A 17,743-nucleotide genomic window follows, 5' to 3' on the forward strand; every position below is an offset into this window, starting at 1 on the left:
CATTAGCAGGGAGCAGGATTGGAAGCAGAGCAGCTGGGACTCGTGCTTCAATCAGTACTCCAACGTGGGATGCCCATGTTATGGGTAGTGGCTTAACTCACTGCGGTACCACACTGCCCTAAGTATTTTATTCTTTTTGAGGCTATTATAAGTGGAAATGTTCCATTTTCAGATTGTTCATGGCTAGAGGATAGGAATATAATTGGTATTTGCATATTAGTTTTGTGTTCTACCACCTGTCTAAGCCTGCCTGTTCATTCTAACAGGTTTGGTGTATGATCCTTAGGATTTTCTACATACAAGATCATGTTATCTGCAAATGCATCCTTTCCAGCCTGGGTGCCTTTAGTTTTGCTTCCCTGTGTAACTACCCTGCAAATCTCCATGATATTGACTAGAATTAGCAAGAGCGGACATCCTCATCTTATTACTATCTTAGGAACAAAGCATTCAATCTGTCACCATTCAGAATGATATTAACTCTGGATCTTTCCTAGATGACCTCTGTCATGTTGAGAAAGTTTCTTTCTATTTCTAGTTTGTTGAATGTTTTTCTTTGTCATGAAAGGGTACTAGATTTTGTCAGTTACTTTTTTCTGCATCTATTGAGATAACCATGTGATCTTGTCCTTTATCCTACTTTTTAAACATGATTTGCTTTTTTAAAAAAAAGATTTATTTTATTTATTTGAAAGACAGAGTTACAGTGAGAGGTAGAGACAGAGAGGTCTTCCATCTGCTGGTTCACTCCCCAGATGGCTGCAACAGCGGAGCTGTGCCAATCTGATGCCAGGAGCTAGGAGCTTCTTCCAGGTCTCCCACATGGATGCAGAGGCCCAAGGACTTGAGCCATCTGCTACTGCTTTTCCCAGGCCACAGCAGAGAGCTAGATCGGAAGAGGAGCAGCCTGGACTAGAACCAGTGCCCATATGGGATGCCGGTGCTTCAGGCCAGGCCTTTAACCCACTGTGCCACAGCGCTGGCCCAAGTCCTTCATCATATTAATATGATGTGTTGCATTGATTGGTTTCCATAGGTTTAATCAATATATGCAAGCATTACCCTTGGATAATTCTACTTGGTCATGCTATATGTTATTTTTATATGCTATATGTTATTTTTATATGTTAGATTTGGTCTGTATTTGTGTCAATGTTTATAAGGGGTATTGGTCTGTGGTTTTCTTTTCATATAAAATCCTTCCCTGGTTTTGGTATCAGGATAAAACTGGTCTCATGGAATGAGCTGGGAAGTATTCCTGACTCTTCTGTTTTTGGAAAAAAAAATTGTGAAAAATTGGTGGTTGGCCGGCTCTGCAGCTCAATAGGTTAATCCTCCGCCTGCGGCGCCGGCACCTCCGGTTCTAGTCCCGGTCAGGGCGCCGGATTCTGTCCTGGTTGCTCCTCTTCCAGGCCAGCTCTCTGCTGTGGCCTGGGAGTGCAGTGGAGGATGGCCCAAGTCCTTGGGCCCTGCACCTGCATGGAAGACCAGGAGAAGCACCTGGCTCCTGGCTTCGGATCAGCACGGTGCACCGGCCGCAGCAGCCATTGGAGGGTGAACCAACAGAAAAAAGGAAGACTTTCTCTCTCTCTCTCTCTCTCTCTCTCTCTCTCTCTCACTGTCCACTCTGCCTGTCAAAAAATAAATTGGTGGTAATTCTGTTCTAAATGTTTGGTAGAACTTAACTAGTGAAGTCACCAAATCTAGGCTTTTCTATATGGGAAGATTTTTGATAACCAATACAGTATCTCTCTCTCTCCCCCAATATTTTTTAAAATTTATTTAAGAGGAAGAGTTGCAGACAGAGAGAGGGAGAGACAAAGAGAAATAAAGATCTTCCATCTGCTGGTTTACTCCCCAAATGGCTGCAACACCCTGAGTGAAGCCAGGAGCTTCGTCTAGGTCTCCCATATGGGTTCAGGGACCCAAGCACTTGGGCCATCTTCCACTGCTTTCCCAGGCCATTAGCAGGGAGCTGCTGAATTGGAAGTGGAGCAGCTGGGACTTGAACCCACACCTATATAAGATGGCAGAGCTGCAAGCAGAGGCTTAACCTACTAAGCCACAGTGCTGTCCCCTAGTACAATCTCTTTACTTGTCATAGATATATTCAAATTTTCAATTCTTCTTGAGTCAGTTTGGATAGTGTGTCTTTCTAGAAATTTATGTATTTTTTTTTTAAGATTTGTTTGTTTGAGAGGCAAGGTTACAGAGCGAGAGACAGAGAGACAAAGAGAGAGAGAGACAGAGACAGAGAGAGCTTCCATCCTCTGGTTCACTCCCCAAATGGCACAACAGCTGGGCCAATCCAAAGCCAGGAGCTAAGAGCCAGGAGCTTCCTCCAGGTCTCCCACGTGGGTGCAGGGGCCCAAGCACTTGGGCCATCTTCTACTGCTTTCCTAGGTGTATTAGCAGGGAGCTGGATCAGAAGTGGAGCAGCCAGGACACTAGCCAGCACCCATATGGGTTGCTGACTTCACAGGTGGAAGCTTAGCCTACTGTGCCACAGTGCCAGCCCCAAAATTTGTGTATTTCAAGTAGGATATACACTTTATTGGAATACAATTGATTACATGGTTTTTCTTTTAGACTATTAATAAGGTAGGTTAAATTGATTGATTTGCGAGCCAGTTTATTTATTATTTTTATTGAGCCAGTTTACATGCCCAGGGAAACCCCCTTTGTTCATAGAATAATATTATTATTTTTATATAATGCTGGGTTCAATTTGCCATATTTTCTTGAGGAATTTTATATCTTTGTTTATGAGGGATCTTGGTATAAGATTTTCTTTTCTTGTTCTATCTCTAATTTGGGTATCAGGGTAATAATGGACACATAAAATAAGCTTGATAATAATTCCTCCCCTTATATTTTCTGGACAATGTTGTGTAGATTGTTAGGATATCTTTTATTAAGTTTTTTTTTTTTTTTTACTTCCTCCTGATACTGTGTGTGTGTGTGTGTAGGGGCTAGGGGGAAGGGGAGGAGGAAAAGAGGGAGGAAGGGAACATGGGGAAATAGTGCTGAATCTGAGCAATTCTAAATATCTCTGCTTTCTGTAATTTTCTGGTAAGCCTTGAGGTTCAAAGAAAGCTGTTTAAGGCCGGCGCCGCGGCTCACTAGGCTAATCCTCCGCCTAGCGGCGCCAGCACACCGGGTTCTAGTCCCGGTTGGGGCGCTGGATTCTGTCCCGGTTGCCCCTCTTCCAGGCCAGCTCTCTGCTGTGGCCAGGGAGTGCAGTGGAGGATGGCCCAAGTGCTTGGGCCCTGCACCCCATGGGAGACCAGGAAAAGCACCTGGCCCCTGGCTCCTGCCATTGGATCAGCGCGGTGCGCCGGTCGCAGTGCGCCGGCCGCGGCGGCCATTGGAGGGTGAACCAACGGCAAAAAAAGGAAGACCTTTCTCTCTGTCTCTCTCTCTCACTGTCCACTCTGCCTGTCAAAAAAAAAAAAAAAACTGTTTAAATATATAATGTGACCTGTTTCTTATTCCTAGACCTTTTATGAGAGAACTCAAATATAAACCCTATTGTTGGCAACATGGGCAGAACATTTTAATGTACTAGGATTGCTTCATTTATTGGCTCTTCTTAATACTTATCAGGTAGAAAAAAATGCAGCATATTGTCTATATATATTTGTAAAGCATGCTCAGTGAAATCATGAGAATTATTGGCCTAGTGTAGGTAACAGGATTTCATTTTAGTTTTTAACTGGTTTTAGTAGGTGTGGGTATGAGGGATCAGTTTGATAATTTTCCAGTTTTCTTTTATATTTTAATGACTGTAATTCAGGTCTTGCAGTCGGCAATAGCATCTGCATGTTCTTCCTTGCATATGCTTTATGTCTAGAAAAGGCAGATTTGCGGAAATTTTGCACGTATCTAGACTATCTCATATCACAGATGAAGAAGTGGAAGTCCAGAGGGCATTATTGTTAATATTCTTTAAGATCTATTTATTTATTAAAAGAGTTATATGTAGAAAGATCTTCCATCTGCTGGTTCACTCTCCAAATGGCCACAATAGCAAGGGCTGGCCAGACTGAAGCCAGGAGCTGGGAGTGTCCTCCAGGTCTCTCATGTGGGTTCGCTGCTTTCCCAGGCACATTAGCAGGGAGCTGAATACAAAGTAGAGCAGCTGGGACTCGAACTGGCACACAAATGGGATGCCAGCAATGCATTCGGAGGCTTAACCTAGTATAGGACAATGCTAGTTCCCAGAGGACATTATTAAGCCAAGGATAGGGGTTGGTGCTGTGGTGCAGTGGGTTAAGCTACCTCTACCTTTCAACCTTTCAAATAAATATTTTTTTTAGATTTATTTATTCAAGAGGCAAAGAGTTACATAGAGTGAAGAAACAGGGAAAGAGAGAGAGAGAGAGAGAGAGAAAGAGAGAGAGAGAGAGATCATTCATTCACTGGTTCATTCCCCAAATGGCTATAATGACCAGAGCTGGGCCAGGCTGAAGCCAGGAGTCTGGAGCCTCTTCTGGGCCTCCTACATGGGTGCCAAATGGGCACCCTCCTCTGCTTTCCCAGGTACGTTAGCAAGGAGCTGGATTGGAATTGGAGTAGCTGAACTCAAATGGGGGCACCGGCACTGTAGGCTGTAGTCTTAACCTGCTGAACCACAGCACTGGCGCCCAAATAAATAAATCTTAAAAAAAAAAAAAAAAGCCAAAGATATATCTTCACAGATGAAAAATACCTGATATTTTTTAAGATTTATTTATTTATTTGAAAGGCAAAGTAACACACAGAAAGAGACAGAGATCTTCCATCTGCAGTTCACTCCCCAAATGGCCTCAGTGGCTGGAGCTGAACCAGGCCAAAGCCAGGATCTTGCACCTCCATCTGGATCTTTGACATGATGGCAGGGCCCAAATACCTGGGCCATCTTCTGGTGCTTTCCCAGGCACATTAGCAGGGAGCTGGATCAGAAGTGGAGTAGCTGGGTCTAGAACTAGCACACCAGTATAGGATACTGGCATTATGGCCAGCAGCTCAGCCCACTGCACCTTAATACCGGCCAACAAAACATTTTATTTCTTGTCATTTTTAAAAGGCCATATATTAAGGGAAATGTTTACATTTTACTCTTTCATATGACATCTTTTATGGTTTTGTTTATTTTTATATATTTTATTTATATTTAGATTAGATAGATTTATATTTTATTTGATAGAGCTTACCCCCCTGGTTTACTCCTATAAGACACACAGTCAGAAACCAGGAACCAGGAGCTCCATCCAGGTGTCCCGGGAGCTCCATCCAGGTGTCCCGGGAACTCCATCCAGGTGTCCCGGGAGCTCCATCCAGGTGTCCCATGTGGGCAGCAGGAAGCCAATTGCTTGGGCCATCACCGCTGCCTCCTAGGGTCTGCCTTCACAGGAAGCTGCAGGCAGCAGCTGGAACTGGGAGTTGAGTCCAGGCTCTCTGATGGGGATGAGCATCTCAACTGGCATCTTAACCACTAGGCCAAAGGCCTGCCCACTTTTACGTTTTTTACTTCAATTTAAAACAGTATTTATTTGAAAAGCAGCAGAGAGAGAGAGAGAGAGAGAGAGAGAGATCTTGTAATTTGCTAGTTTACTCTCCAAATGCCCACAATATCCAGGACTGGGTCAGGCAAAGCCAGGAGCCTGATACTCATTCTGGGTTTCCCAGATGGGTGGCAGGGACCCAAGTACTTGAGCCATCACCTGCTTTCTTCCAGGGAGCCCGGTAACAGGAGGCTGGATTGGAAGTGGAGGGGCTGGGACTCATAATGTGCACACCAATATGGGATGTGTGCATCCCAGGCAGCAGTCTAACTGCTGTGCCAAAATCTGTCCTTCAGATTTTTAAAAAGGTCTGTAGTATTGTATTTAAAATGAGTTTATTGCCTTATTAATAACATAAATATTAAATTTAACGTTCAGGTGAAAGGAAGTTGGATTTTTAAAAATTATTTGTTTAAGTGAAAGGCAGAGTGAGAGAGAGAGGGAGAGGAAGAGACTGAGACAGACATCTTCCATCTGCTGGTTCACTCCCCGGATGTCTGCAATAGCCAGGGCTCGGCAAGGCCAAAGCCAGGAGGCAGGAGTTCTATCTTGGTCTCCCACAGGGGTGACAGGACCTGTGTACTTAGGCCATTATCCTTCCCAGGCATGTCAGCAAGAAGCTGGATGGGAAGTAGAGTAGCCAGGACTCAAACTGGTGCTCTGCTATGCGATGCTGGGACCTCAAGCTGTGGCTTAACCTGCTGCACCACAATGTTGGCTCCAGGAAGTTGGATCTTTGTCTTTTTCCATTTGGTCCTTCCAAGATCCCTGTGGTAAACCCTAACCCTGACAGGATAATTTTTGGGCTGAGTTACCTGGTAAACCAGGAATAATAACCCTCCCCACCCCCCCACACATACAGTTTGTTTCCAATGACAACACACTTGTATTTCTGACATAGTTTCTCTTATCACAACCCATTCTATAAGCCACTCCTTTGGGAGTGAGACGGTTCCTTTGGAATGTGTATTTTCAAGCCGAGCAGGCACTGGATCCTGGGTCTGACATATACTCCAACTGTAGAGTACAGTTGTGTAATGGGACAAGTGGGAAGTCTTCCTTACTGGGACCCCAGCACACCCCAGTTTTAATTCCGGCCATCTAATAGCACTCCTTTAAGGAAGTGTAAGCGTAGGAGCTATAACCAGGATGTCACAGTCCTTTTTATAGCAGCTTGGTTCTAACATAATTAGTACTTCGCATGACAAGTTCTTTGTAAGAACTGGAAACACTTTTGAGGCTAAAAACTTTCCACAAGTTTTTAGCCCCCCAATTTGGCAAACATTACTGAAAACTAAGATGTATTTATTATTGTCGGAAAGTCAGCCTCAGAAAGTCATCATCGTGTCCTCTTTAGGAATCTTTGGTTGATTTTCCTGGTGATTGCATAAATACTTTTGTTTTATTTTTCCAGCGTGTCTCATGCTACAGACTTAAAAATGTGTGTAATTACATTCCAGCCTCCTCTTTATAGATCATGTCATGCTTACCTCTTTAAGCTTCCCCACTCTTAGGTCTTTTATGGATTAACTTCTTACTTGCTGGAGTCTTTTTAGACCTATGTGTAATGATATTCTATGTGTCTTGTGGCGTGAATAAAATGGTATTAAAAATTATTGCTTTGTTAAAAGGAATCTTCAGAGAGCAGTGGTGTGTTAGCAAAGCCCTGTGCACTTGAACTGAGTAAGCTGTGTTAAGAGGTGTGGGATCCACAGAAATCCTTGATTTCTGACTTCATACAGTCCAGATGCTTTCAACTGAGAGCAGCAGAATAAAGGCATGCATGGGACATACCAGAAAGTGATGACAGCAGGCAGAGTGGAGTGCTATAAAAGTTTCATCATCACACGTGAAGTGGTCGTGTTGCTTGTTAATGGGAAAAACTCAAGTTCTAAGGAGTGGCAGCTTCTGTCTGTGGGTAGCCCTGCCATGCTGCTTGGTTTTGCTGGGGCTCCCCTCTGCTTTTCTCCTTGTGTCCTGCTTTGAATTTCACCAGCCACTTCTCTCATTTTCTGAGGGGCATATGTCTCATGACTGTGACCTCACCTGAGAAGTCTAATCAGCCCACTGTAATGATGATCATCTCTTGTTGGTTTGTTCCTACTTGCACAACAGAAATGCAGGCCTGCATAGCCTCAGGCCTATAAGGGTGAGAAAGGAGGGCATGTTGACCTCAGCAGAGTTCGAGCAGTGTCATCTTTTTCTCCCACATTTTGAGTGGCTCAGAATTGGAAGTCCCCACAGTAAAAATGACATAGGGTGGAGTCCCCCCACCCACCCCTTTTTTTAAAGAGAGGCCTAGACTGAATGCCTTGTTGGGATTAGTTTTTGGAGCTTTGCAAGAAAAGTCAGCTTGTATTCACTTTGCATCATGTCAAGAGAAGGCTTTGTTTTGTTTTTACAATCCTAGATAGAAGGATTTTAGCTCCTGAAAAAAAACCATTTTTCACATATTCTAATTTTTCAAGTGTAATGGTTTTCAAACTTTTGTCCTCAGGGCCCCTGTACCTTTCCAATATGTAGATTTTTAAAAAAGTTTTATTTATTTATTTGCAAAAGTTACAAAGAGAGAAGAAGGAGAGACAGCCAGAGATCTTTCATCCACTAGTTTACTCCCCAGATGGCCCCAACAGCCAAGGCTGGGCCAGGCTGAAGCCAGGAGTTTCATCTGATCTCCTGCATGAATGGCAGAGGCCCAAGCACTTAAGCCATCTTCCACTGCTTTCCCAGGCATATTTACCAGGAGCTGGATTGGAAGTAGAGCAGCTGGGACTCAAACCAGCACCCATTTGGGATGCTGGTGTCATAGGAGGTGGCTCTACCTGCTACTCCACAGTGCATCCTAGGATGCCTTTACCTTTAAACATTATTTTTTAAAGATTTATAGATTTATTTATTTATTTGAAAGTCAGAGTTACACAGAGAGAGGAGAGGGAGAGAGAGAGAGAGAGGGAGAGAGAGAGGGAGAGAGGTCTTCCATCCGATGGTTCACTCCCCAATTGGCTGCAACGGTCGTTGCAGCCAACTGGAGAGTGAACCAGCATATGGAAGGCCTCTCTCTCTGCCTCTCCTTCTCTCTCTGTGTAAATGACAGGATTTCATTTTTTTTAACCACTGTCCAGTATGGGTGTACATGTCCCATAGTTGCTTTATCCAGTCTTCAGCTGACGGACATTTGGGTTGATTCCATATCTTAGCTATTGTGAATTGAGCTGCATTCTTTTCCTTTTTCTAATAAAAGATTTATTTATTTATTTAAAAAGGCAAGTTACAGAGAGAGAGAAGGGAGATACAGAGATTATTCTTCCATCTGCTGGTTTGCTCTCCAAATGATTGCAATAGCCAAGGCTGGGCCAGGCCACCCAGGTGACCCATGTGGCAGGAACCTAGCACTTGAGCCGTCATCTCTTCCTTTCCCCAGCACATTAGCAGGACACTGGATTGGAAACGGAGCTGTTAGGACGCAAACCAACACTCATATGGGGTGGTGGTGTTCACCAGTGGTGGCTCAACCTGCTGTGCCACAATGCCAGTCCCAAGCTAGAGCTTTACAGCTACAGAGAGTGGGTGACCAGGGTCTCTCTGAAGAGACAAATGTCAGTTACATGGTCCTGTGGGCACTAGACAGACTCTGAGAGCCTCTCAAATGATAATGGTACACTGCCTGCCTCTCTGTAGGCTCTCATGGGCCACAGATGGCTGTTGTAGCAGGTAAAAGCACGTGGTATTAAGATGGAGTAGGAATGTTCTGGAATGGAGTGTTTCCTTCTATAAACTCTTAGTACAAAGTAGTTTGTTTTATATCCCTGAGAACAAGAAAATTTGAAGATTTTCTGTGTTTACTCAAAGAGAATTTTGTTGACTCTTAGGAGCCACTAAGATGTAGGCTGACATACAGTTTTTTTTTTTTTAAGATTTATTTTATTTATTTGAAAGACAGAGTTACAGTGAGAGAGAGGTAGAGACAGAGAGAGAGAGAGAGAGAGGTCTTCCATCCACTGGTTCACTCCCCAGATAGCCGCAACAGCTGGAGCTGCGCCGATCCGAAGCCAGGAGTCAGGAGCTCCCTCTGGATCTCCCATGTGGGTGCAGGGGCCCAAGGACTTGGGCCATCTTCTGCTGCTATCCCAGGCCACAATAGAGAGCTGGACTGGAAGAGGAGCAGCTGGGACTAGAACCGGTGCCCATATGGGATGCCGGCACTGCAGGCCAGGGCTTTAACCAGGTGTGCCACAGTGCTGGCCCTCTTTTTTTTTTTTTTTTTAAAGATTTATTTTATTTACTTGAAAGACAGAGTTACAGGGAGAGGTAGAGACAGAGACAGAGAGACATACAGCTTTAACATTTATAACTTAAACTTTTTCTGAACTTTTTTGGAAATACAGGAAAGGCAAAGGCATGCATTATCCTATCACACCAATATAATGAATGTGACCATTTTGCATAAACCTTTTTAGGATTCCTACATGCAGAGCTTCATGAAATTGTAAAACTGTGGAACATGGCGTTTTGTGTTCTGTCTCTTTTCTGTGTTATTTTGAATCTCAAATAGTATACAGCCATTAAAATGATCATTGAACAGGAAAGTCACTATAAGCAAGTAATCCCCAATGTTGTACATTTTTGTTTTTGTTTTTTAAATGATAACCAATGCTGTTGTAATGAAATAATTGGTAATAAATAGATCAGAAGAAGAGATTGAAGCTTGGGAATGGATGGGGGTGGAATAGACTGGAGGGCAGGTGTAGAAGCTCGTTCCACTTAGTCTGGGGAGCGAGAAGGCAGCTCAGCAACGTGTCATTTTGTCCGGAATCCAGGAAGGAATGGGCACGTTCAAGAGAGAGAGAAAACGTGTGGCCACTTCAGGGGATCTTGACCCACACTGTTTCCCAAACAATAGTATTATCTTATATAAGACATCCTCTTATGTCCATGACTCATCCTAGTGTGTACTTACCAACCTTGGAAATTTTCATTTTTGGTACATAAGAAATGACACTTCATCACTTGAATCTGCATTGCCAATTATGAAATGAAAATAAAATAAATAGCTCTCATTTTAGTTTTGCTCATTTCTTTTTAATGAATTGGCTATTATGTTCCTTGTTAATTTTGTCATTTGTGGGCCTACTGTTTTCTCACCACTTTGCTGGAGTTTTTTTTTTTTTTTAAGATTTATTTTTGTTTTGTTTGAAAAGCAGAGTTAGAGAGAGACAGACAGATATACAGACAGACAGAGACAGGCAGACAGAGACAGAGAGAGAAGTCTTCCATCCTCTGGTTCACTCCCCAAATGGACACAACGGCCAGAGCTGGACTTATCTGAAGCCAGGAGCCAGGAGCTTCTTTAGGGTCTCCCACATGGGTGCAAGGGTCCAAGGACATGAGCCATCCTCTGCTGCTTCCCCAGGCACGTTAGCAGGGAGCTGGGCTGGAAGTGGAGCAGCTGAGGCTCAAACCGGTGCCCATATGGGAGGCCAGCATTGCAGGCGGTGACTTTTTCTATAAATATTTTCCTATGCTGCTCATTTGCCTTAATAAAAGATAAATAAAAACCTGGGCCAGCACTGTGGCATAGTGGGTAAAGCCACTGTCAGCAAAGCCAGCATCCCATATAGGTGCCATTTCGAGTCCTGGCTGTTCTACTTCTGTGTTTTTTTTTTTTTTTTTTTTTGACAGGCAGAGTGGACAGTGAGAGAGAGAGACAGAGAGAAAGGTCTTCCTTTGCCGTTGGTTCACCCTCCAATGGCCGCCGTGGCTGGCGCATCACGCTGATCCAAAGCCAGGAGCCAGGTGCTTCTCCTGGTCTCCCATGCGGGTGCAGGGCCCAAGCACCTGGGCCATCCTCCACTGCACTCCCAGGCCATAGCAGAGAGCTGGCCTGGAAGAGGGGCAACCGGGACAGAATCCGGTGCCCCGACCGGGACTAGAACCCGGTGTGCTGGCGCCACAGGTGGAGGATTAGCCTATTGAGCCACAGCGCCGGCTTTCTATGTTTTTGTTTGTTTGTTTGTTTTTATGGCTGCTCTACTTCTGATCCAGCTCTCTGCTATGGCTTGGGAAACCAGTAGAAGATGGCCCAAGTCCTGGGGCCCCTGCACCCACATGGGAGACCCAGAAGAAGCTCCTGACTCCTGGCTTCGGATTGGCGCAGCTCCAGCTGTTGCAGCCAATTGGGGAGTGAACCAGCAGATGGAAGGCCTCTCTCTCTCTCTCTCTCTCTCTCTGCGTGTGTGACTCTAACTTTCAAACAAATAAATAAATCTTTAATAAATAAATAAATATAATAAATAAAAATCCACCATTATTATTTTGCAGTGCAATTCTTCTTTTTTTCCTTTTGTATTTAATTATAAGTTTAGGAGTTATTGCCTCACTAGAGATTTAGAAAAGTTTCAGTATAATATGCTTGTATATAGTAAGAGATAAGTTAAAAGGTTTTTTCTAAATTATCAAGTCATCCTTATCATACTGTTCACAAATATTTTTTCTTTATTGGTTATGATGGCTTTTTATAATGAATAATCCTACACTATGCTTGCCATTCCGAGGCTATCCAATCTCTTCTATTGATTTATATGTTTATTTAAGTGTGGAGTATATTATTACCTTTTAGTTTGGGTTGTTACAAGTAGACAATAGGTACTTCATGGATCCTAATGTTGGGAATTGATCTTGGGCAAAAAAGTTGTGGCAAAATAGAAGAACCTCAAAATTCTAATTTTTAAGCGTTTTATTTGTCTTTTTTCATTTTACTTAAAAGAGAGACAGAGACATCTTCTCTCTGCTGGTTCATTCTCCAAATACTCACAGTAGCTGAAGCTGTGCCATGCTGAATCTAGGAGCCCAGCTCTCAGTCTGAGTCTCCAATGTGGGTGGCAGGTACCCACATCCTTTGGCCATCACCTGCTGTTTCCTGGGTGTGCATTAGCAGGAAGCTGGAACCAGAGGTGGAGCTGGAATGTGAACCCTGACATGAGATGTGGATGTCCCAACGGACATCTTAATCACTGCACCAACCGCTTTTCCCTCATAATTACAGTTTTATCAGAGTTTTGCAGACCATCTGGTTCTGTGCTGTTCTTGCCACATTTGCTTGATACATTTCTTTGAATGGTACCTCAAATTGTATTTCAAAATTGAGGAGAAATTTGAAAATAAATGATAAACATATAAATAGAATTTTACTTGCTTTTTTGTTAAAGGCAGAATTTAAGGAAAAAGTCTAATGATTTTGATTAGTTGGGCAATCTCTTATTTATCTACTTAGCTATCCATCTGTTTATGTTATTCTTATTTTTGGTAAATAGCCTCTCCCAGTAACGCTACAGCTTTTCATCACACAAGATACTCCTTTCCTGTGACTTCCCTAAGTGCTGTGTTCTGTGTATTGGCAAATAGCTGAGTATAATAACTGGGTGGTGCCCCTAGAATAGATGTTATGTAAGGAACTGTCACCTTCTTTTAGGGTCAGTCATCCTGTGAAGTCTAAGGAGTCAGTAAGGCATACTGGAATCAGGAGGCTTGTGTGACAGTGCTGCCTGTGACACTGATTAGTTTCCTGTCTTGACCTTGGTTTCTTCGCCCATAGAATGAAGGGTTGGCCTGGTGACTCCAAACGTCTCTGCCACGCTGACATCTGTGATTGTCTCCATGACACTGCACCTCTGCATTGCTTCTTAAAATAAGAGTAATGGCAAAGAAGGGATGAAAAATCAGAGTTTTACAAACTTTGAAGTGTGATTGTTGGGGCTCTAGTCTTGGGTCATGTTGCCTTAGTCCAGTGGTTCTTCATCAAGAGTGGACATTAGAAATACAGTAAACAGGCCAGGCATTGTGGGACAGTGGATTAAGCTACCACCTGCAGTGCCAGCATACCATGAGTCCCAGCTACTCCACTTCTGACCCAGCATTCCTGCTAATACACCTGGAAAAGCAGTTGAAGATGGCCCAAGTACTTGGGTCCCTAACATCTATGTGGGAGACCAAGATGGAGTTCCTGTCTCCTTGCTTCTTCCTGATCCAGACCTGGCTGTTGTGGCAATTTGGGGAATGAACCAGCATGTCGAAATTTCTCTCTCTCTTACTCTGCCTTTCAAATAAATACACAAAGATTTTTAAAATTTTTTTTGAATCAGCAAGCATTTTAACAACTATTTTTATAAAAGTAATACATCCTCATTGTTGAAAACACTGGCATGAAGAAGTATATGATGAAAGGTGAAAAATCCAGCTTACTGTAGGTAACAGTTGTTAATATTTTGGAAGATTACCTGATTTTGCCAACACTTTGTGTAAATATAAGTCTAGGTGCACTGACAGTGTAGCATACTGGTTAAAAGTATGCATTCTACCCTTATATTTATGTTTAGTTGATTTTTCAATAAATGTAGAAAGACATATCAATAGGGAAAGAATAATTTTTTGACAAATGGTGCTGAGGCAACTGGTTATTCACATACAAAAGAATGAAGCTGGATTCATTCTTCATATCAGTTACAAAATTGATTCAAGATGGATTGTTGCCTTAAATTTAAGAACTAAAACTATAAATTTTTTGGAGGAAAACATAGGGCTAAATCTTTATGACCTTGGATTAGGCAGTGGATTTTTAGATATGATACCAAAAACACAAGCAAAACACACAGGGAAGATGAATTTGACTTTAGCAAAATTAAATTTTTTAAAATATTTATTTATTTATTTGAAAGTCTGAGTTACACAGAGAGAGAAGGAGAGGAAGAGAGAAGGAGAGAGAGGGCAAGGGTCTTTCATCTGCTGGTTCACTCCCCAATTGGCCACAATGGCTGGAGCTGCGCTGATCTGAAGCCAGGAGCCAGGAGTTAGGAGCCAGAAGCTTCTTTCAGGTCTCCTGCGCGGGTTCAGGAGCCCAAGGACTTGGGCCATCTTCTACTGCTTTCCCAGGCCATCGCAGAGAGCTGGATCGGAAGCAGGGTAGCCAGGTCTCGAACTGGCGCCCATACCCGCTATGCCACAGCACCCACCCCTTAAATATTTTTTAAAAATTAATTTACTTGGGAGGGAGGGAAGTGAAGGGGGCGGGGGAGAAAGAAAGAGCATGCTTCTGTCTATTATTTCATTCTCCAAATGCTTACAACAGCTGGGGCTGGGCCAGGCTAAAACCAGGAACCAAAACTCAGTCTAGATCTCTACATGGGTGGCAGGGACCCAACTACTTGAGCCATCACTGCTGCTTCCCAGGGTGTGCATTAGCAGGGAACTGGAGTTGTGAGTAGAGTCAAGGACTTGAACCCAGACACTTTTAGATGTTGGCATCCAAAGAGGCATCTAAACCACTATGCCAAACACCCATCCCAGACTTAAAAATTTGTGGTTATTAAAATGGAAAAGACCCTACAAAACATACATGCTAAGATACCTACATCCAGGATAATGAAAAACTTACAGTTCAAGAATAAAAATACAAACAGCACAATTATAAAATGAGAAAAGAATTTGAACAGACATTTCCCCAAAGAAGATATACAAATAATAAGCACATAAAGATTGCTCATTATTATTAGCCATCAGGGAAATGCAAATCAAAACCACAAGGAGACACCACTTTATACCCACAAGGATGGCTAGCGTCAAAAAGAGAGGTAAGTGTTGGCAAGGATGTTGAGAAATTGGGGCCTTCATGGATTACTGGTGGGAATGTAAAGTGTTATTACTGCTTTGGGAAACAGTTGGGCGGTTCCTCAGAGAGTTGACCAGAATTACCCTGTGACACAACAGTTGAACTTCCAAGCATTTACACTAAAGAATTGACAGGGGTTGAGACAAAAACTTGTACATGAATGCTGACAGCTGCTCTATTTATAATAGCCCAAAGTGGAAATGACCCAAATGTCTAATAACAGATAAATGAAGTGCGGTATAGCCATACAGTGGAATGTTATGTGACAATGAAACAGTGATGCATGCTACAGCATAGAGGCACCTTGAAAACATTATGCTAAGTATAAGAAGCCAGTCACAAAAAACCACATGCTGTTTAATTCCAGAAAGGGAACAGAAAGTAGATTAGTGGTTGCCAAGAGGTTGTGGGGAAAGGGGACTTGCTGGGGGAAAAGGCGGCATGACTTCTAAAGAGTGTGGGCATCAATTTTGGGGTGATAAAATTGGAAAATTCTGTGAGATTTTATCAATAAAACATTTTTTTTAAAATCATGGATCCTAGAGAATGATGACCAAGATTTGAGTGCTAGCTGCATCACTTGCTGTGCTACCTTGGAGAAGTTTCTTAACCTCTCTGAGTTATTTCCTTGGTTGTGAAATGGGGATTCTGGCAGCAGTATCCCCCAATGGTATCGTTGGAAGGATTAAATTCCTTACAGCACACAGACACTAATTCCCTAGCTAGTTCTGGGTAAATATAAATATCAACTATGAAAATGCTAAGATTCAAGAAGAACAGGTAAGTCTCAGATAAACAGAGATGAGAGGAAATCACTTCAGGAGCAAGAGTAAGGGGAGCATGGCACTTGGTTTGTTGTGGGTCTTGGAGAATACAGATAGCTTAACAATTTTTACAAGCTGGAGGTAGCATTCTTGGTGGTTTTGGCTGGTGTTGGTGTGCAGGCTGGCAGCACAGTCATGTGGCGCTTACGTGCCTCCCACCTGGATCATGTTTGCTTTGATGCCTGACTGAGCCAGAGCAAAATCCTAGGAGGAAGCAGACAATCTGAAGTTTGTTTTTGGAAGTCTTGCCATGCCTGGGGCCTGAAGATCCTGTGTCTGCTTGTCTAAGAGTTAGTTGGAGAAAAAAAAAAAAAAAAGTGTAAGCCTTGGTTTGGGTTGTCTACACCTCTGCTCCTGAGCAGGGCCGGGTGAGGAGGGGACACAGGTCTGATCTTTTTTCTCTCTGTTTAAACCACAGGTGGGAGGAGAGAAGGGCTGAGGTCTTCAGAACCTGCTGCTTCTCTCCTGCTCCTGGGGAAGATTCAGACCATGGCTTCCCTTTGTCAGGCTTCCCTGAGAGTCTGTGTTGAGCGTGGTGATCGGAGTCGGGGATGTTGAAGGAGTTAACAAAACAAAATGCATAGTCCTGGTCTGAGTCCTTCCTCATAGTCCTTATTTTAGTCCTTGGGGCCAAAATGGTAAGGCTTTGGAATGAACCTAATATTAGAAACCACTTCATCATATTTTCCCTTCTGATAATTACCATCTCTGCTTCCATTACTTCCAGCTAAGGGTCATCCTCCTCTTCAGACTGTGCCAGGACACCCAGCAGGATCGGCTGGCACGACTCCTGTGGACCCCAGGGCCCTGCTGCAGTCCTACATAGACAGTCACCCTGTGGTCATCTTCAGTAAGTCCACGTGCAAACGCTGTGCCGAGGTAAGGCTCCCACCTCCAGGGGAACTGAGCGAGCGGGATGCCTGTTGGGCTCAGGTGTGAACAATTGGATTTCACCTTAGAAAGGGCGTGTGTGGGTGTAACTTGTTTGGAGTCATTGGAGAAGGCCGATTTGAAAACAACGTATTGCTTGAGTTGTCTCTTTCTGAGTTTTGGCAGGGCAGGTGTTCAATCAGGCAATCCAGGTCAGGGAAGGTTAGTGTGGGGGAGTTGCCAAACTTGTTTTCTTTCTTTCTTTCTTTCTTTCTTTCTTTCTTTCTTTCTTTCTTTCTTTCTTTCTTTCTTTCTTTCTTTCTTTCTTTCTTTCTTTCTTTCTTTCTTTCTTTCTTTCTTTCTTTCTTTCTTTCTTTCTTTCTTTCTTTCTTTCTTTCTTTCTTTCTTTCTTTCTTTCTTTCTTTCTTTCTTTCTTTCTTTCTTTCTTTCTTTCTTTCTTTCTTTCTTTCTTTCTTTCTTTCTTTCTTTCTTTCTTTCTTTCTTTCTTTCTTTCTTTCTTTCTTTCTTTCTTTCTTTCTTTCTTTCTTTCTTTCTTTCTTTCTTTCTTTCTTTCTTTCTTTCTTTCTTTCTTTCTTTCTTTCTTTCTTTCTTTCTTTCTTTCTTTCTTTCTTTCTTTCTTTCTCTTTCTTTCTTTCTTTCTTTCTTTCTTTCTCTTTCTTTCTTTCTTTCTTTCTTTCTTTCTTTCTTTCTTTCTTTCTTTCTTTCTTTCTTTCTTTCTTTCTTTCTTTCTTTCTTTCTTTCTTTCTTTCTTTTATTTATTTATTTATTTATTGACTTATTTGAAAGTCAGAATTAGAGGGAGAGAGAGATCTTCCATCCAC

At 42.8% G+C, this 17,743-nt stretch overlaps 1 protein-coding gene across 1 annotated transcript in view; it reads left to right on the forward strand.

The window, feature by feature from the left end:
• TXNRD1 (thioredoxin reductase 1) overlaps positions 1-17,743 on the forward strand; it is a 130,238-nt gene that overhangs the window by 17,304 nt on the left and 95,191 nt on the right. The window contains 1 exon segment of the mRNA NM_001256962.3: positions 16,759-16,910. The gene's annotated coding sequence lies outside the window, so the exon portion shown is untranslated.

Source organism: Oryctolagus cuniculus, chromosome 11, assembly GCF_051225735.1.
Source record: "Oryctolagus cuniculus isolate XC-2025 breed Fujian yellow rabbit chromosome 11, ASM5122573v1, whole genome shotgun sequence".
Lineage (NCBI taxonomy): Eukaryota > Metazoa > Chordata > Mammalia > Lagomorpha > Leporidae > Oryctolagus > Oryctolagus cuniculus.